This window comes from Ascaphus truei, chromosome 14 (genome assembly GCF_040206685.1).
Source record: "Ascaphus truei isolate aAscTru1 chromosome 14, aAscTru1.hap1, whole genome shotgun sequence".
Lineage (NCBI taxonomy): Eukaryota > Metazoa > Chordata > Amphibia > Anura > Ascaphidae > Ascaphus > Ascaphus truei.
Genome location: NC_134496.1, coordinates 80835 through 106103, shown reverse-complemented (window position 1 = coordinate 106103; position 25269 = coordinate 80835). Strand labels below are relative to the sequence as shown.

Genomic DNA, 25269 nt, shown 5'->3' with positions numbered 1-25269 from the left:
TATAGTAGGAGCAAGAGGTTTTAGGAGATGGGAGGGAAAGGGGTCAATAGGGCAAGTGGTAGAGGGAGAAGAGGCGATCAACAGCGACACATCCTCCTCTGAGACAGAGGAAAAAGAGTCAAGGAAGGCAGGAGGAGAGTTAGGAAGAGGTGTAGGATGGGAGGAAGAAACATAGGGGATGTTCAGCCGTATTGACTCCACCTTTTCCTTAAAATAGTCAGCAAAGTCCTGAGCGGAGATGTAGGAAGGAGAGGCAGCTGAGGGTGGTTTGAGTAGAGTATCAAAGACAGAGAACAGTCGGCGTGGGTTAGACTTGTGCATGTTGATTAGAGAAGAAAAGTAGGCTTGTTTAGCTTGCAAGCGGGTAGAGTTGAAACAGGATAGCATAAAATTGGTAGTGAAGGAAGTCTGCAAGAGTATGAGATTTCCTCCAGAGGCGTTCAGAGGAACAAGTGGAGGAACGCAGCATGCGCATGTGGGAATTTAGCCAGGGTCTAGGGTTAGAAGGGCGAGTGCGGCAGAGAGAAAGCGGGGAATGTAGATCAAGAGAGGAGGACAAGACAGACTTGTAGTTCCTGACCAGGTTGTCGGGGTCTGTTGCAGAGCTGAGAGAGGAGAGGGAGGAGCGTAAAGTGGACTCAAACTCAGGTAAGTGAATAGAGCGTAGGTTTCTGCAGAACCAGGGGGTAGATGGAGGTGGAGAAGGGGAGAAGCGAGATAGAGAGAATGAGATGAGGTGATGGTCAGAGAGAGGAAAAGGGGAAATGGAGAATTTGGAGAGAGAGAAGTTTTTAGTGAAAACCAGGTCTAAGTAGTGGCCATCCTTGTGGGTGCTGCCTGCAGTCCACTGTTGAAGGCCAAAAAGAAGAGGTTAGAGAAAGAAAGCGGGAGGCCCAAGGGAGAGAGGGGTCATCAATGTGGCAATTGAAGTCCCCAAGGAGAAGAAAAGGAGAGTCTGAGGAGAGGAAGAAAGAGAGCCAGGATTCAAAGTGAGAGAGAAAGGCAGAAGGGGGATGAGTAGAGGTAGGTTTATCAGTGTGTGTGTGTATCAGTGCGTGTGTGTGTGTATCAGTGCCTGTGTGTGTATCAGTGTGTGTGTGTGTATCAGTGCATGTGTGTGCGTATCAGTGCGTGTGTGTGCGTATCAGTGCGCATGTGTGCGTATCAGTGCAGGTGTGTGCGTATCAGTGTGTGTGTGTGTATCAGTGCGTGTGTGTGCATCAGTGCCTGTATATGTGTGTATCAGTGCATGTGTGTGTGTGTATCAGTGCCTGTGTGTGTGTATCAGTGCCTGTGTGTGTGTGTGTGTGTGTGTGTGTGTGTATCAGTGCCTGTGTGTGTGTCTATCAGTGTGTGTGTGTATCAGTGTGTGTGTGTGTCTATCAGTGTGTGTGTGTGTGTGTGTATCAGTGTGTGTGTGTATCAGTGTGTGTGTGTGTGTGTATCAGTGTGTGTGTGTGTGTGTGTATCCATTTTTTGCAATTTGTCCATATGTTTGTTTAAGAACCCATTGCTATTGAATATTTGTTAGACAATCCTCTATACACACATAATACCAAGCTTAATATAGTGTATGTATATTCTGTATTTTCTCTTTTAACCATTTATTGTATGTACAACACCAAGTACTCTCACTTTCATTATAGAGAAAATTCACTAAAGTCACTTCATTTTCACTTCCAAGAGTTTTAGTGTTTCGATAGTTTATTTCTTATCTTAGTTTATATATTATTTACACACAGTGTTTATATGCACTGCTTATTTATTCATAGTTAACACACATATTTGTAGTTTGCACATCACTTTAAGTGGTCACATTATATTAATCCATATATTTACACTTAAGTCACCACACTTTAATATTATATTTATATTATTATTATGTCGTTTTATATTAGGTAGTTATGTATTAGTTATTTGTATGTCTTATTTGTGATTCAGCTGAGTCCACAGACCGAAGCAGCACAATTAAATACTGGCATGAACTATCTCATTGTGCATGTGTCCGAGCACACAATATTGACTAAGAACTGCCTCATTTGCCCATATGCGCATGTGCACAAGTCTGCAGGTGAAAATAATTCAATTAATTAGGAAACGCTCTATTTAAGGGATCTTCATGGACTTTTATAATCATATACCCCTGAGGAAGAAAGCGGACAGCTTTCGAAACGTGTAGGGTGGCGAATTTAGCACTTCTGCATCACTGTGTTTGGCGATTTCCCTCTACGACAAAGACGAATCAGCGTTTGTTGCAATTCAGATAGCTGGTCGCTCGTGACAGTGAGTCGAATTTGCTGCTGCCGATCTGGATTAGCTGTGCGTCCCCTCTAGTGTGCTGCGTGAGACCATCTGCCCACACGCTGGCTGGCGTGCACACATCCACGGAGACGCCCAGGAGCAGGAAGCAGCTAACATCACCGAGAGGGGATACTCTCTAATATATCCACTGCCTGCTTACATCATCCATCTGGTGAGTGGGCATTACTGTACATCTGAATCCACCGGTGCTGCAGTGTGCCTAAATCATCTTTTATTGTTCATATTGTTTTATATGTCTATGTATGCTATATGAATTGTGTTATTAAATGTTTTTATCTTAATTTTTTACCTATCTGATCTCTCAGCTGATTTACCTATCTGATCTCTCAGCTGATTTATGTTGTCTTAAGTGTTGTTTGTCTTCTTACCAAACAGTATTATGCTATGTGTTGTGCTTTCTCTCTTTTAAGCACACCCTGAGGAGCCATTTTCTGATCGTCCCAACAGGCTTGGTTTTTATATCCTTTTTTATATATCATTGTTCTTACAGGCGCCTTTAGATACATATTCCCTTTCCAGGGTGTGTGTGTATCAAGGTGTATGTGTGTATCTGTGTGTGTGTCAGTGTGGGTGTGGGTGTCAGTGTGTGTGGGTGTGGGTGGGTGTGTCTCTGAGTATGTTGTACCTTTGCCTCTCCGCTGGCAGGCGCTGGCTGCCTCTGCTCTCTTACTCCACTTTGTGTGCATCAGTGCCTGTGCGTGTGTGCATCAGTGCCCGTGTGTGTGTGTGTCTGTGAGTGTGTGTGTGTGCGTGTGTGTCTGTGAGAGTGTGTGAGTCAGGTAAGTGAATAGAGCGCAGGTTTCTGCAGAACCGGGGGGTAGATGGAGGTGGAGAAGGGGAGAAGCGAGATAGAGAGAATGAGATGAGGTTGATGGTCAGAGAGAGGAAAAGGGGAAATCAGAGAGAGAGAAGTTTTTAGTGAAAACCAGGTCTAAGTAGTGGCCATCCTTGTTGGTGCTGCCTGCAGTCCACTGTTGAAGGCCAAAAAGAAGAGGTTAGAGAAAGAAAGTGGTTGGCCCAAGGGAGAGAGGGGTCATCAATGTGGCAATTGAAGTCCCCAAGGAGAAGAACAGGGGAGTCTGAGGAGAGGAAGAAAGAGAGCCAGGATTCAAATTGAGAAAGAAATGATATCCAGCGCTCAAAGAAGCTGGAAACCTACCACAGCCTACAGAGAGAATACACTCTGGCACCCTACCTACTGAAGGTAAAAGACAAAACAGAGACAGACCATGGGCCAGTACAGAATAAGTGCCCACAGCCTAGAAATAGAAACAGGCAGACACAGACAGAACTGGAAGCCCCGGGAGATGAGACTGTGCCAAAGATGTGAGCTAGGAGAGGTAGAAGATGAAACTCACTTCCTGTTGCGTTGCACACAATACTCTGAAGTGAGGAGTGCCCACCTAGAGAAACTAACTGCTGTTATCCAGAACTTTAATAATACAGAAGAGATCCAAAAAATAGCGATCCTCCTGGGAGAAGATGAAACTACAGCAGAACTGGCTGCACACTATATCAGCACCTGCCACAAGCTGAGAGACGTCCACTAACCCCCTCACCCCTGCGCAAAACTGTTACCCATATCGCCTGCAATCATTATACCCTACCCCCTAGTATTCGTGTAATTATTGTCCCCCACCCCTTACTATTCACGCTTTGGCAATACTGAAATGTTCTTTCGTCATGCCAATAAAGCTGATTTGATTTGATTTGAGAAAGGCAGAAGGGGGATGAGTAGAGGTAGGTGTATCAGTCTGTGTGTGTGTATCAGTCTGTGTGTGTGTATCAGTCTGTGTGTGTGTGTATCAGTCTGTGTGTGTGTGTATCAGTCTGTGTGTGTGTGTATCAGTCTGTGTGTGTGTGTATCAGTGTGTGTGTGTGTGTATCAGTCTGTGTGTATCAGTGTGTGTGTGTGTGTATCAGTCTGTGTGTGTATCAGTGTGTGTGTGTGTGTGTGTCAGTGTGTGTGTGTGTGTGTGTGGTGTGTGTCCTGATTGACTAGGAGGAGCCTAAAACGGACGTCAATCAGGACTCTCATCCACTCTCCGGTCAGTTCACTGAACAGTGACGTCAGCACGCGCAAGTCTGGATAGCGCAAAACACACGCGACCAGAAGCAGGAGCTGACAGAGACTGGGGTGTGCTGTGGGACAGCCGGGTCGGGCGTTTAAATTGTTTTTAAACTCACGGAATCTGTGAGTATATTTCTGCAGCTAGCTAGGATGCGTTATTAAAGTTTTTTATACTATTGCGCAATCCTCTGTTCTTTTGTTATACCCCCATGCTGGAGGCACATACAGGAGACCTGCACAGAAGGAGAAATCACTTTCCAGAGACGGGGTTTCTTCAAGGATCCAGGAGAGACAGAATCAACATGTGGGGTTCGGGTTAACATGTGGACGTCTGGATTTGAAGAAACAAGGATACAGATTCTCTCAACTGCATGAGACCCACTCTATATCTAGTAAGTGGGCATTTCACTTAGATATATAAGGGAGAACTTCATTTGCTGTCAAGTCAATACTGCGCAATGTGGTGTCTCTGTTTTTGTCTCATTCAATAGGATTATAACTTGCTGCATGAGAGTGACTTTATTCTACCCAAGTCAAGGACAGAGTCCATTTCACTCATAGACATTGAAAAAGACTTCAATTCACTATCATATATCCTTTACTATATAATCACATTGTTATTATTGTGTTATTATTGTATTGTTATCACCATTTGTATGCGCCAGGTATTAATTCCACATTTGTATTATTAGCTTGTTCCAGTTGTTCAATTAACAGCACAGAGTTAAGAGGGGAAAAAAAAAAAAAAAACACCTTTTGATATTCAAACATACCAAACTTATCACTGCTTAAGGCCACTGAGTAAATCTTTTAAACAGGACTTGCACATCAGGAACATACCAAACTTATCACTGAAGGAGAAGGCCCGCAGAGCAGTTTATGCAATAAGGAAACAGATGTACCACCTCAAACCACCAATAAGAATCTGGATGAAAATATTCAACAGCATCATCACACCCATCCTTCTGTATGGCAGCGAGGTGTGGGGCCCTGTAACATAACCAGACTACACAAAATGGGATACCAGCCCAACAGAAATACTGCATCTGGAATTCTGCAAACACCTTCTCCAAGTACACAGGAGTACATACACCAATGCATGCCGGGCTGAGCTGGGCCGCTTTCCTCTACTGCTCACGGTACAGAAGAGAGCACTGACATTCTGGGCCCACCTAAACAGCCACCCACAGTCTTACTGCTACATAACAATGCAAAGCCAGAACCTCCTCACTAAACCCTGTGCCATCAAACAACTTGTCCTCTCACTCCAAGGACAAAACCCCACACAGATTAACAACCTGCCGAAAAAAGAAATCAACTCAATCGCCAACGAAATGAAGAAGCAGTATGTGACAATGTGGGAAAATGATATCCAACCCTCAAAGAAGCTGGAAACCTACCACAGCCTACACAGAGAATACACTCTGGCACCCTACCTACTGAAGGTAAAAGACCCAAAACAGAGACAGACCCTGGGCCAGTACAGAATAAGTGCCCACAGCCTAGAAATAGAAACAGGCAGACAGACAGTATGTGAGTACTGTGTCTCCCCCACAAGGAGGAGCTTCTGACCGGCAACAGTGTTATTAATTGAGAGTTTTTTGTCTGGTGAAGTACTATAAGTATTTGATACACTTACATGAAGATATGTATCCACCTCATGGACGCTTACAGCTACGTCCAATTATTATATATATAGCACTGGGTCCAGTACTTCACCTATTCAGCGTTATTTGGCTTCTTTTCACACACGTGTTTAAACTTCAATATTTATACATGTATATGTATCTGCTATCCTGAGCACTGCTATTTGGAACTCTGTTTCTAAACTGTCTACCAGACAGACAGAACTGGAAGCCCCGGGAGATGAGAATATGCCAAAGATGTGAGCTAGGAGAGGTAGAAGATGAAACGCACTTCCTGTTGCGTTGCACATAATACTCTGAAGTGAGGAGTGCCCACCTAGAGAAACTAACTGCTGTTATCCAGAACATTAATAATATAAAGAACAAAAAAATGGCGATCCTCCTGGGAGAAGATGAAACTACAGCAGAACTGGCAGCACACAAAATCAGCACCTGCCACAAGCTGAGAGACGTCCACTAACCCCCACATCCCTGTGTGAAATTGTTACCCATATACCGTGCAATCATTATACCCTACCCTCTAGTATTCGTGTAATTATTGTCCTCCATCCCCTATTATTCACGCTTTGACAATACTGAAATGAGAGAGAGAGAGAGAGAGAGAGAGAGAGTCAGAGAGAGAGAGAGAGAGAGAGAGAGAGTCAGAGAGAGAGAGGGAGAGAGTCAGAGAGAGAGAGGGAGAGAGTCAGAGAGAGATAGAGGGTCAGAGAGAGAGAGATAGAGGGTCAGAGAGAGAGAGAGAGAGAGAGAGAGCGCGAGAGAGCCAGAGTGAGTCAGAGAGAGTAGCTGGGTTTTCGGCGGTCGCTGTGATAAAAAGCAAATACCGTGCGAAAATCAACGTGGAACAGGAAATGACGGTGGCTGTATCCAGTTTGATTCAGAGATTTGAAAAGATGTGCAGTGAAAAACAGGCTCATCCGTTTCACTAATTATTTCCATCAATACATTTGTGGTTTTTACATTCGCGTTTATTTTTTTTCACTAACCGTAACCGCACCAAGCCAACAACTGCAACTGTTAGGTATGTATATACAACTTTGTTTTCACTTTGGGAGCCATGGAAAAATCCTGATCGCCTTTGGGAGCCTTGAACCAAAAAAGTTTGGGAAGCACTGATCTAGAGATAGAGAACAAAATTGTGGATTCTTTAAAAGACTACTTCAATAATAATGTAGGAAGTGTGGAATCCGAGATGGTTTTGTGGGAAACACATAAGAGGGACCTGCATAACCATAGCGACACACAAAGAAAGGGAAAATACTAGAGCCATAAAAGGTACTGAACAAAGAAATCACAGAGCTAGAGAAGATACATAAGGCAACCCCAATAAAAAGATATTCAAAAATCTAACAGCCCGGACAGAAGAGCTCAGAAATGTACAATTGGAAGTGGAGAGGGCCTTAAGATGGACGAGGCAACTCTTTTACGAAAGAGGTAGTAAGGCAGATAAACAAGCAAATAAATTAAAGGGTCTAAAGGCAAAAGCAGGGGTATATGCCATAAAGAAAGAAAGGGAAGATCACCCATGACCCTGAGAAGATACTGAGGAATTTACTAAATTCTACAGAGACCTATATAATTTAGGGTCTAGTCAGGGGCAAAATAAATCTAAAAAAGGAAAAATAAGAGACTTCCTGAGAAACTAATCTCCCAGAGGAGGAGCTGAAGACTCTAAATGCCCAAACAATAGAAGAGATTAGACAGGTGGTTAAAAATCAAAAGCCCGAGGCCCAGATGGGATAAATAAAAAAATATTTTAAGATCCTGGTGACCCACATTTAATAAAACTAATGAATACATTTATGAAACGTAAGAAAATCCCACAAACTATGTCAAGGGCTAACATTGTGGTAATACAGAAGGAAGGGAAAGACCCTCTCAAATGCAAAAGACACAGACCAATCTCCTTGCTAAACAGTGACCTCAAAATGTACAGCAAAGTACTGCCAAACAAAATATTGTGTTGCCGAGACCAATAAACCTAGATCAGGTAGGATTTATAATGAGCAGGCAAGCCTCGGACAACACAAGAAAAATTGTGAATATTATTGACCATGTACAAAAAAAACAAAGGAAAAGGCTTAGACACGGAGAAAGCCTTTGATAGAATAGACTGGACTTTCCTAAGAGGAACACTGGAGGAGATTGGTTTCAGGGGTCCCATCCTGGAAGGAATTATGACCCTCTACCGAAATCCATCAGCCTATATTAAATTACCAGGAGCTAATGCGGATGTAGTTCGGATTCAAAGTGGTATGAGACATCCTGTTTGCATTATCAATCAAGCCCCTGGCGCGTCAAATAAGGAGAAACACGGACATCAGGAGAGGGGGGGGGGGGGGGGTAATGATAGAGTGAAAAGAATATAAATTGTCACTGTTTGCTGATGACATAATACTGACAATTACCCAGCCCTCGATGACCCTTCCTAACCTACACTCAACACTGACAGAATTCGGCTCACTCTCAGGTTATAAGTTAAATTCTGACAAATTTGAGGCTCTGAACTTGACACACCCCACTAATCAACAAACTTATAAAACTACATTTTAAGTATAGTTTGAGGGAATCTTGAATAAAATACTTAGGCTTTTATCTGACAAACTCCTCCAAAACACTATGCAAACATAATTTACAAGAACTAGTAACACAAGATCAAGAAAGACCTATCCCTATGGGACAACCACAACGGATATCATGGCTGGGCCAAATATGTTCACTGAAAATTAACATTCTCCCCTGTCTGTGCTGCTGTTTTCAGACCCTCCCAATTCCAATCCCCTATAAGATTTTGAGGGACCTACAAAATAAATGCTTCAAATTTGTATGGCAGAACAAAAGACCAAGAACAGGAAGGGCAAAACGCATGTCTTCAAAGGAAAGAGGAGTGGCAGTTCCAGGACTTAACACACCTATCAAGCATCACATCTAAAACAAATAGTTGTGACATTCAAATTCACAGTTGGCTTGAGATTGAAAGAACCCTGTCCGAAAACAGATCGCTTCAAGGGAGACTGTGGGCTGCAAAAGACCAAATGCAACACAATAGATTATAGTCTAGAAATGCGCAAACTGGGGGGCGCGAGCGGTTGCAGGTGTCCCACGCTCTTCCCCCACAGGCATTTAAATGAATGCCGGGGGATCGCGTGAGGCCTCTGCAACCAACATACCTTCTCTTCATTGACGCGGCGTCAAATGATGCTGCGGGGTCATGTGTCGTCACGTTGGCATGGCAACGTGATGTCACATGACCCCGCAACGTCATTTAGTAGTAGTAATGTAATTAGCCGGGGATCTGCATGGCAATGGCGGATCAAAAGAACGGATGGGCAAGGTATCAGGATATCTGGCAGGTGAGGATGGGTGGAAGAACAGGTCTATGGATGGGCTCCCAGCAGGTGAGACCCTTTTTACCAACTGGACAGTGGCGCCTGCCCAGTGGGCGGCAATGGGCTGGCCATAGGAAGCCGTTGCCAAGACTGAGCTTGTATCTGTGATTTCCATTGGCCAGTTCATATTTCCCCTTTGCCAGGAACCTGAGCTTAAGCACGCCCCTCCGTTGATTGGGTAAAGCCAGACGAGCCCCCGGCTCATGATTGGAAGATGGGAAAATTCCCACACTCCGATTGGTCGCCGGTCCGTCTTCTGCTAGAAATCTCAGCGGAGTCTATGTCAGGAGACTGCCCGGCCTGAGAACCAGCACAACTTTGGGCTTAGGCAGGTGAAGCGATGGCGGGCTTTTTGAAAGTGCTCTGCTCCGAATAGCAGAGCGCTCGGCACGGAGTTGTAAAAGGAAAAGCCTTGTCGAGCTGAGGAAAAGTCCTGTATTTTGCGGCCAAGTTCTGAGAACAGAACGTAGCAGGGAGAGCACTGCGGTTCTCTCGAAAAGAGTACTGGGTGTTCAGGGATGTGAAGTGGACAGGGTAAGCCATGCAGAAGCGGGCGCCCTGCACCTAGTTGAGGCTAGTGACTCACCCCAGACATACCCCCAGTTGGTATGTATTTATTTATTATGTACAATTTATGTATGTCTGCGGGCTTGCCCGAATAATTGCTAATTTATTCAATAATCTTGTTCTGCCTAGTGACTGACTGATCCTGGTAAGGTGCCAGTTTCCCGTGACATGGGCTAATACCAACTCCCTCTAAGTTGATTCCAATATCAGAAAACCCAAATTTCCAACCCGGATTGGACTATAAATATTTTAAGCTTTTGGGGAGAGGGGGGGGGGGGGGAGAGGGGGGAAGGATTAAGAGAAATAGTATATATACTATTAAAAGGGAGAAATAATGACATGTGCAGAGGTAGTAGAAAAATACACCATCCCTGCCCAGGACCTATTCCACTATTTCCAAGTTACATAGTAGATGAGGTTGAAAAAAAGACATACGTCCATCAAGTTCAACCTATGCTAAATTTACACAACAGATACTGTATCCTATATCTATACTTACTTAATGATCCAGAGGAAGGCAAAAAAAAAAAAACATTAAGGGGAAAAATAAATTTATTCCTGACTTCAAGAATTGGCAATGGGATTAATCCCTGTATCAACATTCTTCCCATGTTTACTTATTTGGTATATCGCTGTATACCTTTCCTTTCTAAAAAGATGTCCAATCTTTTTTTGAACACATTTATTGTATATGCCATCACAGTCTCCATGGGTAATGAATTCCACATTTTAACTGCCCTTACTGTAAAGAAACCACCTTTCCATTGTTCCTGGTGAAATCTCTTTCCCTCCAACCGAAAGAGATGACCCCAAGTCATTTGTACTGCCCTTGGAAAGAATAGTTCATTTATAAGCTCCTTGAACTGTCCCCGAATATATTTGTATATATTTATCATAGTGTCACGATGACACCAACTTTTATCAACACATTTATATTTCTGGGTACTTGATTGAACAGAACAAGTTGCAAAATAAATTGTGATTTATTTCCTTAATAGACAAACACATGACATCTACAGAATACACTTAAAACAACACTCACTGGGATAAGGAAATGAAAGAAATTGTCCTTGGAACGAAATAAATTGTCCTTTGCTTGCCAGTGCAAGAAATGCAGCCTTGGTTTTAAAAGTCCTGTGGTTATGTGGTTGTTAACCCCTTCACTCCTGGACTGGTTGCTGCTGTACTGGAACAAAGTCTTGCATCTTTACATCATGGATTAAAATTCAAGAATCACACTGGGAATAACTGGGAAGCCACATTTACAGACTGCTCAAAGCTATCTTTAACATGTGGATCCAATCCCCTCGTGGGAAAAAAAAAACCCACAAATAGCCAAGTGACCCACAGTTCCTAAGACCGGTCAAAAGGGCTGTCCGGTGGGCAGGGCGCATGGGTCAGGTTGACGCCCATGCCACTTAGCATACCTGGGCTACACCCATTTCTTGGGGCCACTGTGTCTGGTCTCTGACTCCAAGGTGTCACTAGCCTGACATCCGCTGTGCATCAGTATGTCAGTATTGTATACATTATGGGCCTCTGGGTCTTGTCATAATTGACACTCTTTTAGACAGGGGGACTCTAAATCTGTGGGAGCCTTTTGAGGCTCCATCATAAAAATAATTAAAACCCTTTGAGGCTTGGTCATAAAAATACAGAAGCTCATTCACCCATATCACAGCTGGAGGTCCAAGTAATTCCTGCTTGAACTTACAAAAAAATACACCCTGCCTTACATGTAAGATCTGCTATCATGTGTTGGTTAGAGGGTATGGCAAACAAGGCATCTTGTCTTTTACCCTCGCAGACAGGGAATGGCCTGCAAATGGGGAATAAAAATGGCGGGGACAGGGCAACAACAGTAATGCATGGCAAATCAGGTATTAACCCTTTCCTCCCCATCACACATAGCCCTTCTTAGACGCCTCTTTTCTAAGGTAAATAAATCTAATTTAGCTAGCCTCTCCTCATAAAATAGATTGGCAATCCCCTTTATTAATTTGGTGGTTCTTCTCTGCAATCTCTCTAGTACCAGAATGTCTTTTCTAAGGAGTGGTGTCCAAAATTGTACTCCATATTCAAGGTGTGGTCTTACCAATGCTTTGTAAAGGGGCATAATTATGTTTACTTCCCTTCCATCCATTGCCTGTTTGATGCAAGATAAGATCTTGTTTGCCTTTGCAGCTACTGCATGACTTTGGGCATTATTTGCTAAGCCTGCTGTCTATAAGCACTCCTAAATCCTGCTCCATCAAGGATTCCCCCAATTTATCCCCATTTAATGTGTAGGTCGACAGTTTATTCTTGCATCCCAAATGCATAACCTTACATTTATCTGTATTAAACCTCATCTGCCATTTACCTGCCCACGTTTCCAGTCTCTCCAAGTCTTTCTGAAGAGAAATTACATCCTGCTCTGATTCTATTACCTTACACAATTTAGTATCATCAGCAAATATCATCAGCAAAGATGGGGACTTTGCTCTTGATCCCAACCTCAAGGTCATTAATAAACAAGTTAAAAAGCAGGGGTCCCAGTACCGATCCTGAGGTACTCCACTCACGATCTTAGCTCAACCTGAAAAAGTTCCATTTATGACAACCCTCTGTTGTCTGTCCTTTAACCAGTTTTCAAACCAGTTGCATACGTTATTACCGAGTCCAATTTGCTTTATTTTGTACACCAACCTCTTGTGGAACCGAATCAAAAGCTTTTGCAAAATCTAAGTAGACCACATCAACTGCATTACCCTGGTCTAAATTTCTACTTACTTCCTCAAAGAGACAAATAAGGTTAGTTTGGCATGATTTATCCTTCATAAATCCATGACGACTATTACTAATGATTTTGTTTTCCATTAGGTATTCCTGAATATTATCCTGTATTAAACCTTCAAGTAGTTTCCCCACTATTGAAGTCAGGCTTATAGGTCTAATTTCCCGGTTGTGATCTAGCTTCCTTTGAAAATATAGGCACCACATCTGCTTTACGCCAATCTTGTGGTACTGAGCCTGTCGAAATGGAATCCTTGAATATTAAATATAATGGTTTGGCTATTACTGAATTTAACGCCTTGAGAACTCTTGGATGTATACCATTGGGGCCAGGTGTCTTATATACTTTAATTTTTTCAAGCAACTTATGAACTTCTTCCTCAGTTAACCAATTGTTCATTAATATGGAGGTTGTGGCTTCCTCCTGAGGCACTACTATTGAACTTGATTATTCCCTGGTAAACACAGAGGCAAAGAATTTGTTTAATACCTCTGCTTTTTCCTTATCTCCAATAATCTGCCTGCCCATCTCACACTGAAAGTGTCCTATATTTTCTTTTTGTCATTTTTTGTTATTAAGGTACTTAAAGCTGCAGTTCAGTTTTTTTTTTTTTAATTTACTTTTTACTTCAATAGTTTCATGTGTGCAATCTCTAATTACCTAAAGAACTGTATAGCTGCAGGTCAATTCGTTCTCCATGTATTGATAGGCGAAATTTGGTGACATAATTAGAGCTGGCATATGTTTTTATTTGCTTCTGTCAGTCAGTGGAAGCTCATGAATATTCATGAGCACTCCTGCACTGACGTGCTAGAGGGAGGGCAGGGCTGACAAAGGGGTGTGCCAGGGCTTGTGACAGGACATGAAGGGGCAGTGCCGAAGCAAATGGCTGTTAAAATAGAATACAAGAAAATTGGTCTTTCAAAGTTGTTGTTTTTTAAATAGAAAATGCTAAAAGTATTTTTTCTTACTACAGAACTGATTTATTAAAAAAAAACACACATGCAGGATATTGACTGAACTGCAGCTTTAAAGAACTTTTTAGGGTTGATCTTACTTTCTATTGCAATCCATTTTTCATTATCCATTTTTGTTAATTACATTGGTTGATATTACCAAATCCAGTATTGCCCCTCTCCTGGTTGGTTCCTCAATAATGTGGGTCATATAATTGTCTTTAAGCACCCCCAAAAACCTGTTTCCTTTTGTTGTAATGCCAATCTCATTGCCCCAGTCTATGTCTGGATAATTAAAATCACCCATTATGCAAACATGACCCAGTTTTGATGCCTTCTCCATTTGCAAAAGTATTTTAGCTTCCTCAATCTTACCGATATTTGGTGGTTTATAGCTTATCCCTACAAACATTTTCTTTATACTTTTACCTCCACTGATCATTTCTATCCACAAGGTCTCTACATTTTCATCATTCCCTTCATAAACATCTTCCCTTATAATAGGCTTTAGATCCAGTTTAACATATAAATATACTCAACCTCCTCTTCTGTTTGCTCGATCCTTCCGAAAAAGGGAATAACGCTCTAAATTAACTGCCCAGTCATGAGTTTCATCCCACCATGTTTCAGTAATGCCTATGATATCATACTGCTCCCCTGCAGCTATTAATTCAAGCTCCCCCATTTTATCTGTCAGGCTTCTAGCATTAGCAAGCATGCATTTCAGTTTTTTTCAGCCTGTACTATTATCTTATCTGCTCCTTACTTTCTGCGCCAACTTTGTTTAGTCTTTAGAATTATTCTAGTCTTATCTCTATGTACTTTTGGTGTCTCAGTGCGTGTCAAACTCACTCTTGCCCACATTCTACCTCCAAACCCCCTGGTTTCCTCTTCTATTCTATTTAGTTTGTTATCTGTTTAATTTCCCTCCCCTCTCCATCTTAGTTTAAACTCTCCTCCAACCCTTTTAACATTCTCACCCCCTAGTACAAAAGATCCCTCTTCATTGAGGTGCAATCCGTCCCTAGAATATAGATAGTACCTCTCAGAAAAGGAGTCCCAGTGCTCTAAAAACCCAAATCCCTCTTTCCTACACCACTTTCTTAGCCATGCATTAACCTCCCTAATCTCTGTCTCCCTGCGGTAGCGCATGGCACTGGTAGTATTTCAGAAAATACTACCTTGGAGGTCTTTGCCTTAAGCTTTTGGCCTAGATCCCTGAAATAATTTTTTTAGGACCCTCTATCTACCTTCCTAATAATGGAGTCCCCTAACACCACAATCTTTCTTGGTATCTGAGCATCCTGAGTCCCCTCTGTGCTGGAGGAACTATTTCCCTGGCTGCTAGAGGAATCCGTCTCCCCCAGCCTTGCCATTTCTGCCCTGACACTCCCAATATCTTCAATCAATATGGCAAATCTATTGGGATGTGTCAGCTCAGAAATGACCTGCCTCTCCTTATTGCTCCTGCTTCCCCTTCTAACTGGTACCCAGTCACCTAACTGCTCCTCACTAACAGCTTCACCATCTGCATCACTAGTCGAAGCAAGGGCCTGCTCAGTGAGCTCTAAACCCCTTTCAAGATTGCCAATGTCCCTCAATATTGCAAGTTGAGTTTTCAATCTCTGACTTTAAAGAGACCACCCGCTCACACTTCTCATAGCGGTATGCTCCTTTGAACAGCTGCTCCAAGTGCACATACATGTAGCAAGATGTGCATTGAGTGGCATTTTCAATCCTGCTCATTATAGCAGCTATGAAGTTTATAAGTACTAACAGTAAACTGTACTTCAATATACTATACCTCGTTTAACCGCTTCCATGTTCAAACTGCTTCTGGATCTAACTGCATACTTCAAACAGCCAGCACTTTAAATCAACCACACAGATCCATATACGCGAGCTCAGAATTCGTTATCAGCCTCTGTTTAAATAGGGACACCAACCAGGTGTGTTAGGTTAGCAATTAACTAACCACACCCACTCTGCCTCAGGCAGGAGAAAGGGGAAAAAAGTTACAGGCTTCAATTACCACACACTTTAAAAATAAAATGAACCCACTGCACACTCCCCAAATTTAGCCACCCCTGCTAGTATATACAGCACTTCCCTTTCCTTCTGGATCCAACTGTACACTTCAAACAACCAGAACTTAAAATCAACCACACAGATCAGTATACGCAATTCTTAAGTATTCTTTCGCTTGCTCCATTTTCTCAACTCTCTAGACCATCTACAATCTGGCTTCCGCACTGCTCACTCGACTGAAACAGCCCTAACTAAAATAACTAATGACCTCCATGCTGCCAAAAAGAAAGAGGTCATTACACTCTGCTCATATTACTCGACATCTATGTAGCATTTGACACCGTGGACCACCCTCTTCTTCACATTCTCCATACTCTTGGTATTCGTAACAAAGTTCTATCCTGGATCTCCTCTTACCTTTCCCCATCGTACTTTGTGTCTCTTCTGCCAACACCTCCTCTTCTATGATCTGTGTGGGGGTACAGCAGGGCTCTGTACTAGGACCTCTTCTCTTTTCTCTGCACACACTTTCTCTAGGTGACCTAATCACATCTCTTGGGTTTAAATATCACCTCTATGCTGCAGAGACACAAATTTACTTTTCAACCCATGACCTGACACCTGCTGTACAAACCAATGTTTCTGAAAGTCTCAGCGATATCATCCTGGGTGGCCCTCCACTGACAAACATGGCAAAAACAGAGCTCCTCATACTTCCTCTCAAACCTGGTCCTATTACCTCCTTCCACATTACTGTTGGAAGTACAATAATTCACCCAGTAGCCCAAGCACGCTGCCTAGAGAGGTCACACTCTTCTCCTCTCACATTCAAAATGTATTTAAAACCGGTCGTTTTTCCTCACAATATTACAAAGATACGTCCTTTCCTATGTTGCTCGACTGCTAAAACTCTGACTCAGGCCCTCCTTCTCTCCCGTCTCTATTACTGTAACCTCCTGCTGTCCTGCCTTCCTGCCTCACACATGTCTCCCCTACAATCTATCCTAAACGCTGCTGCCAGAATCACTCTACTCTTTCCTAAATCTGTCTCAGCGTCTCCCCTACTGAAATTACTCTCCTGGCTTCCTATCAAATCCCGCATCTCGCACTCAATTCTCCTCACTTTTAAAGCTTTACACTCTTCTGCCCCTCCTTACATCTCAGCCCTAATTTCTCGCTATGCACCATCCTGACTCATGCTTTCTGCTCAAGGATGTCTTCTCTCTACCCCCTTTGTATCTAAAGCCCTCTCCTGCCTTAAACCTCTCACTTACTACCCCACACCTCTGGAATGCCCTTCCACTCAATACCCGACTAGCACCCTCTCTATCCACCTTTAAGATACCCCTTAAGACACACTTGCTTAAAGAAGCATGAGTTGCACCATGGCTAATACTATACACGATACATGAAGCTTGGCCCCCTGTAGACGCACTTACCAAAATGCCCCGTCTGTACGTTCTTCCTACCTACCAATTAGATTGTAAGCTCCTCGGAGCAGGGGCTCCTCTTTCTTAACGTTACTTTTACGTCTGAAGCACTTATTCCCATGATCTATTATTTATATGATTGTCACGTGTATTACTACTGTGAAGCGCTATGTACATTAATGGCGTTATATAAATAAACTAAAGGAAGGATCCAGCGCTCCACGGATTATTCAAAAGTTCAAATTTATTGCCCCATACACAATGACCGTTTCGACCTTAGTAGGTCTTTCTCAAGTGAAAAGGCATAATGCCAAAGACAAGAGTATACTGTATACACTTTTAAAACACACAAAAGAGACAAAGACAATCCCCTTAGATAGCACTCTATAATATACCACCAAAATAATAATATAGAATACAGCAAAAAGACCCGGATGCTCTATCAAAGCAGATAATGAACAAGATTTTATTAATAGAGCAGCAAGAAACACTAACTTAAAAACATGAACATACTAATGGCAGCTGAAAATACAGAGGTAGTGACTCTCTCAAGATAGATGCTAATAAATGAACCAATAACTAAATTGTGTCTAAAAAATGTTGCAGATAAATAATATAAATTAACACAAAAAAGCTAGATGGAACAAAGAAAAAACCCCTTGGAGAAAAAAACCTCGCTACAAAATATAATGTGTAACTAAAGGCACAAGGAAAAGTAAGACATCAATAATCCTATATACACACAAGTGTATATAATCAAAAAAATAAATAACAAACAAGAAAGAGAATCCCCTTTGAGGGAAACTATATATGTGATTCCTCACAAACTGACTTGGCAGAATGGGGAATGGCTGCCACAGGAATAAAACAGGCCTATCCACAAGGCATGTATAGAAAGTATACACAGAAAACATATATTACAAAACAATAATTTCCTAGGCGCGCTGACAGATAATTAGACCTGGCAAGAAAGTTGCAGTCTTCTTGAGGTTGATTAGCCGGGTACGCCATCAGAGGAGGGACTAGGCGCTCTGAGTCGCGGCCACGAAGCGGGGACCCCAGCCGGTTCCAGCCTCCTCCTGCATCCCCTCGGCACCCTCCCATGTGAGCGGACGGCACGTTGTATGTCACACATAGGGCATAACGGCATGTGAGTGCATGTTTTTAACCCTTGTATTTTTAGAAATAAATGTGTTGGTATCACACTATTGGTGCCCATCTTTTTTTCCACACGGTTTATGGTGTTGCTGACGCTTGGAGTGAGACTTTCGTCACCAGCTGCAAGCATCCAGTCAGGAGCCAACCGTGAGGGAACTAAAGAAACCTTTTGAGGCCCATTTTTATCTACTTTTAAGTGAGTAGCTAGCAACGGTGGGGGTGAACAGAACTGACCATTGGGTACTGCGCAAAGGCTGTCTTGTTTCTATCCCCAGATCAGCCTCCCATCTAAAGGAACTGAATACTGTGGACTGTGGATCTCACTTTTATCATCGTCTGATTCATGGGACTGCAACTTTCTTGACAGGTCTAATTATCTGTCAGCGCGCCTAGGAAATTATTGTTTTGTAATATATGTTTTCTGTTTTCTGTGTAGTCAGAACAGCAAGATGCATGGAGTAGCTATGGTCATAGTTCACAAGCAAACAGAAACATGGTTTTGCATAGTTGCAGATTGCCAGTACTGGAGGAAAATCCAGACACACATGGGTGTAAGTTCCACATAGACTGATAACACCAGGCAGCAGGGGAAATAATACTCAGCTGTCACAGGTTAGCGAAGGGGATCAGTCCTAGGTGATTAGGCTCCAGTATTTGCTCGTAACAGGTCTAAATTGTTTGATGCAGCACTGATGGATTTTTTAGACCTGTTACGAGCAAACACTGGAGCCTAATCACCTATGACTGATCCCCTTCGCTAACCTGTGACAGCTGAGTATCATTTCCCCTGCTGCCTGGTGTTATCAGTCTATGTGGAACTTACACCCATGTGTGTCTGGATTTTCCTCCAGTACTGGCAATCTGCAACTATGCAAAACCATGTTTCTGTTTGCTTGTGAACTATGACCATAGCTACTCCATGCATCTTGCTGTTCTGACTACTCATTATTTTTGGTATTTGCTGATCAGGGTATGAGTTTGGGTATTACTTTTTTCTCCCCTATATATAAAAAAAAATTTCCCCTTGGTTTAAGTTATTTTTTTGATTATATACACTTGTGTGTATATAGGATTATTGATGTCTTACTTTTCCTTGTACCTTTAGTTACACATTATATTTTGTAGCGAGGTTTTTTTCTCCAAGGGGTTTTTTCTTTGTTCCATCTAGCTTTTTTGTGTTAATTTATATTATTTATCTGCAACATTTTTTAGACACAATTTAGTTATTGGTTCATTTATTAGCATCTATCTTGAGAGAGTCACTACCTATGTATTTTCAGCTGCAATTAGTATGTTCATGTTTTTAAGTTAGTGTTTCTTGCTGCTCTATTAATAAAATCTTGTTCATTATCTGCTTTGACAGAGCATCCGGGTCTTTTTGCTGTATTCTATATTATTATTTTGGTGGTATATTATAGAGTGCTATCTAAGGGGATTGTCTTTGTCTCTTTTGTGTGTTTTATAAATGTACTTACCCCCCAGCACCAGCAGTCTACCCTAATTATTTCATTACAGACTTTTTGGGTTTATTTTTTATACTTAATTAGTCAGTGTTATTTGGGGACTGGTTTAACCACTTACATATAGTGTGAGCAACATACTTTTTTGTGTTTGGTATATACACTTATCTTTAGGCTTCTGATTGGCTGTAACATCTTCCCTCTGCTGTTTCGTGAAATCCCCACTGCTGCTTCTGATCTTCGTTGATTCTGATGATCCCGGAAGTGCGTCACGCGCATGCGCCGTCGTGCGTTCCACGCATCTATTTCCGCGTTCCAGCGTCGTCACTTCTCATCCGGTTTGGTCCTTCAGACGAAATCCCGTGAGGTTACGGCCCTCCTTCACATCCTGGTATCTTTTGCAATTTTTGGCTTTTTCCTTTTTCACGAAGGCTGAACGAGATTGTGCTTATCATTTCTCTGAATAAAAGAAATAGACGGTTTCTGATCAAATCCCCACTCATTAAGAAGAGGATGGCGAAGGATTGATAAAGATGACAGCCCCTGTGGAGGACATACCTGATAAGAGCGGCATATAATTGCAAAAGATACCAGGATGTGAAGGAGGGCCGTAATCTCGCGGGATTTCGTCTGAAGGACCAAACCGGATGAGAAGTGAGGACGCTGGAACGCGGAAATGGATGCACGACAGCACATGCGCGTAACGCACTTCTGGGATCATCATAATCAACGAGGATCAGAAGCAGCAGTGGGTTTCCTGAAACCAGAGTCACGAATGGTGTATCAATAGTTCCAGTAAGCTTAACTCATGTTTCACCTCTTCCAAAGCACAAACAAGTCCTTTTCTCTTTCTTAATTTTATTGAGGGAAAATCACAGGGAGATAGGTGCTTGTAGATGTAATGTAGATAGAGAGTGCTTCTCTGTCTGAAGTGCAGTGTATCAAGGATGAGACAGTGTAAAACAAAAAGGCCTTGCTGGGGTAAATAGCAGGCAGTTACTCACTCAGAGTCCAGGGTGAAAAGGAAGTGAGGAGCAAGGGTCACACTAAATGGGAAGTGAGACTATACTAACTGTCAGCAAGGACAGGGGGGTAGGAATAGCCCACTCTCAGCTAGGAGAATATGAGCTGCAGGCAACCAACACAGGCTGTGTAAACAACATGTAGCAATAATGTTGCCTTTTCACATACAGCAAACTCCTGAGACAGGGAAAATAACAGACAGCCAAACTAGGGAGAAATAAATCCCAAACTGTAAAGGGGCACAGAGGAATATGGAATCTGGTTCCAGGACAGTGGGGATTTCACGAAACAGCCGAGGGAAGATGTTACAGCCAATCAGAAGCCTAAAGATATGACTGTCAATTTGGATTTCATGAGTTGAATGCTATGTGATTGCTATTTGTTCAGCTGTTTTGGTGTTTATCATTTTGTTATTGATTGTGGGGGGTATATATACTCTTGTCTTTGGCATTATCCCTTTTCACTTGAGAAAGACCTACTAAGGTCGAAACGGTCGTTGTGTATGGCGCAATAAATTTAGTTCAAGACTGGATAATTGTAACAGGTATCCCTTGAACCAGCAGCACCGGTAATACTGTTATGTATATGACTTATATTGTGCAGCATATAATTGTTTTTTGGCTATGTAAATAAAGACATACATACATGCAAGCAGAATCTATGGAGAGATAGAAAGGCCATACAGCTGTCTTGAGAAAGGTCAGCAAGAAACAGTTAATGATGATATGCTGAGGTAATCAAAAACTAAGAAGTATTCCCTTGTATGAAGGGTGGGTAGTTCCTTATCAGGTATGATGTGATAAATGGCTTAGGGTGTTCTGAAAGACACATGGTACCATATCTGGTAATATAATTAATAGAAGAAAGTCTGACTAGGTAATTGTGTCTGGATAAATATCCAGCGGTGTTTAGCTAGTTAGATGAGCGAAGGATTACACCAGGAAGGGTAAGAGAAGGATTACACCAGGAAGGGTTAGGAGGAGGGTTAAGACCAGGAGAGAGAAGGAACCAGGTTAATTTAACATGACGATACCAAGATCAAACAAAGATTCCACTCAGGAACAGAATAATATTCAACCATCTTTGAAGATATAACTTATTTGACGTCACCACCATTTGGTAGTATTTTTGTATGCAAGTATTTATCTTCAGAACAAACGTTTCTTTTTTAATGTGCTAAAACCAGAATCTTCAGTACTGTTATGCTGGAGTAATTACTAAAGAGACTTAAGACATTTTACAGGTATTTTGTTGAGTCTGCAGGAACTCACAGCTGATATACAACGCTTCTCATATACAGAACAGCATTAGAGATCAGGCAGAATCAGATGTAACATAGGAGGTGGTTATCACTACTCAACCTTAATATTCAATAGTGTAATACAACACACGGTGCATGGAGAATGAAAAACATATTTTTAACAGGTGATCCAGAATGATCACAAAAAGGATTCCCACTTATTTGCACACGGCTAAAATTATCTTAAACAGTATTAAGGGAATAATAAGTCCCAACATACGTATAGTACAAGAAACCAGGAGGTTTAAAACACAAAAATAAAAAAAATATTTATTAATCTATGCTAACTCCAAGTGAAAAAAAATTGTATTTTTGAAATTTTATATGTATTATTAAAATCATTTAAAAGGAAGCACTGGAGTATGCCTATATGTTACGCTCTTCTATAACTTCAAATATATGCATAAAGTATGCAAGTATGAAAGTATGTGCATAAGGAAAATGTGTGTTCATTCACACCACATGTGAGCAAGGTTAATTCACAAAGCACTATGGAGTCTATAGTGAATGACTCCTCACACAAATCAGGTGTATATTAGTTGTTAAATATACATATAGTATCCTCTATGGAAGATAGAATTATACACAAAATGTAACCATAGACCATGAATCATGTGACATTATAGACTTAAAATCTCAACATCAGCAGAAAAACGGATACAATTGTAACTGCCAATCCCCAGATGTATATTAACATTTATATAGGCTGTACCCACATCTAATGTGTGATTTTGACTGCCATGTACAGTAAGGGAATAATATCCCCATTGCTTGTATCTGTACTTAGTCAAAGTATACACATTATTGGAGATTGCCCAGATAGTAATGGTTAATACAAACGTTCTGCTGGTTCTGCTTGCAATTTACTCTTATTGAATACGTGAGTGAGACCGCAATCACCATATGTATTTGTTGTATATATAGTAAATGACAGGTGCTCTAAAGGGTATAAGCACAGTAATATCAGTATTGATCGAAAGGTTTGATCAGAAAGAAACCCCTTATAATTAGCACTCAAATGTCATACATATTATAGTAATGGACACAGTGGTCCCGCAGTAATATACTGCTTGTCTGTCAGGTACTCCCGAAACACCGAGGATATCAAAAAATAATAAAATTTTATTAATTCTACATAGAAGATTAAAAACACAGATACATTGTTAAAAATCCCTATAATTCTGTGGCTGATATGTACAGGTCAGATAAGGTAAGTGTGCAGTGTGCAGAAAAAAATGTGGGGTTGAGCTGTACTTGCATACTTTATGCATATATTTGAAGTTATCGAAGAGCATAACATATAGGCATACTCCAGTGCTTCCTTTGAAATGATTTTAATAATACATATACAATTTCAAAAATACAATTTTGTTTCATTTAGAAAAATTAGCCTAGATTAATAAATATTTTTTTTTTTTTTGTGTTTTAAACCTCCTGGTTTCTTGTACTATACGTAAGTTGGGACTTATTATTCCTTTAATACTGTTTAAGATCATTTTGGCTGTGTGCAAATCAGTGGGAATCCTTTATGTGATCATTCTGGATCACCTGTTAAAAAAAAAAAAAAAATGAATCAGATGTAAAACAGCATTAAGAAGAGATATAGCTGTAATTGATCCATCCATGTAATCAATACTTGGTTGACACTACAGGACAATGACCACCTAAAATGATCTCCAGAGAAATAGGCCACTTATAAAAAATATATTAAAAAAAGTAGTGGTACAGAACCATAATATTCTTCACAGTACTTCTTCCAGAATAAGATATCAAGGGTAGTCCTATTGTTAACCTGTGATTATACAGGGATCCATTAAAACACCAATGGGATTATAGAACTACAAATATGGAAGACAGCATCACTATATAGTTACCTGAACATTTTTAAATAATGGTGCGAAGGGAACAAACAGGAGCACCTGAAGTTACTTAATAAAACTAATATATACAAAACTCACTTAAAAAAACTCACTTCAAAATTCAATGAAGCAATTAGGTACTGAAAAAATACAGCTCTTTACTGAAGTACAAAATATAAGCTAATATACAAACATAGAAAAAGAAAAGAGAAAAAGCGCCCGATCCTTGTGTAAAATCAGATGAACATTTTAATAAATCACGGACAAGACAAATGCACACTTACAATTTGTCTGATAAAAACAGGCATTTTATGGGACCTGCCCATGCACCAAATGAAGACTCCACGGTCACCTCCGCTCAGCGATATCCAGGATGGTTCTGTATCTCGTGTCTGTGAACGCCGTTTACACAGACTCAGTTACAGTAAGCCAACACATGGTCCTCCTGTGTAAGGCTAAGGCCCCGCTCCCTCCGTCAGCGCGCCAGCACTGCATACAGGCGGGGCGCTGACAGACACAGACCGCGATATGCGGTCTGTAGGGAGCGGGAGCCGTGGCTGGAGTGGGAGGGAGGGGCGTGGTTTAAGCGGAGGGACCCGCGATAGCCCCGCCCCCTTCTCAAAAGCAGCTGATTCCAAACAATGGTTGCTTCACCCGTTGGAAATATGCTTATAGGTACTTTCAAAAGAAGGCAATTTTCTGAGCTGGCAGTGTCATTTTGGACTGTACGTTTTGTCTGTTTTAATGTGTCAAAATCCCCCCCCCTGGCTCGGGCTGCAGCTGACACTCATGCACACATACACACATACACACACACACACACACACACACACACACACACACACATGCACTCAGGCACACACATACACAAACACAGATAGGCACTCAATCTGCTTTCCCTCCACACTCCTCCCCGCTTTCCCTCCAAACTCCTCCCCGCACCCCGAAGCCGCCCCTCCTCCCGAAGCCTCCCCTCCTCATTGGCTCACAGCCACACCACATGACGCGTCAACGCTAGGGATTATAATTCTCTTGTATCCCATAGCGGCTGACGCGTCACAGCGTGTAGTGTGCTGTGCCGTGAGCCGGGACCGGCTCGGGAGGATTCCCCTGCTGGTGGGGAAAGCCCGTGCAGCCGGCCGCAGCGGGTCCCAGGCCTAACAGTATAGATACTGTATACCACCATATAAGAATATGCTATACTGGTAACTGCAGAATCTACAAGTAATGTCATTGGGGTCAACAGACACTTAGCAGGGCTGGACAAATGCACTCCCATTTTAC

The 25269-nt window shown here is 41.8% G+C and overlaps 1 protein-coding gene across 10 annotated transcripts in view; it reads right to left on the bottom strand.

Annotated features, from left to right (window-relative positions):
- Positions 1-25269, bottom strand: part of FAM168B (family with sequence similarity 168 member B) — a 143857-nt gene that overhangs the window by 72869 nt on the left and 45719 nt on the right. Inside the window, exon 4 of one of the 10 annotated variants that reach the window (XR_012787909.1) lies at positions 1564-15651. The exons of 7 other annotated variants lie outside the window; for them this stretch is intronic. The gene's annotated coding sequence lies outside the window, so the exon portion shown is untranslated. 2 more of the 10 variants (XR_012787907.1, XR_012787908.1) reach the window with 2 other exon arrangements.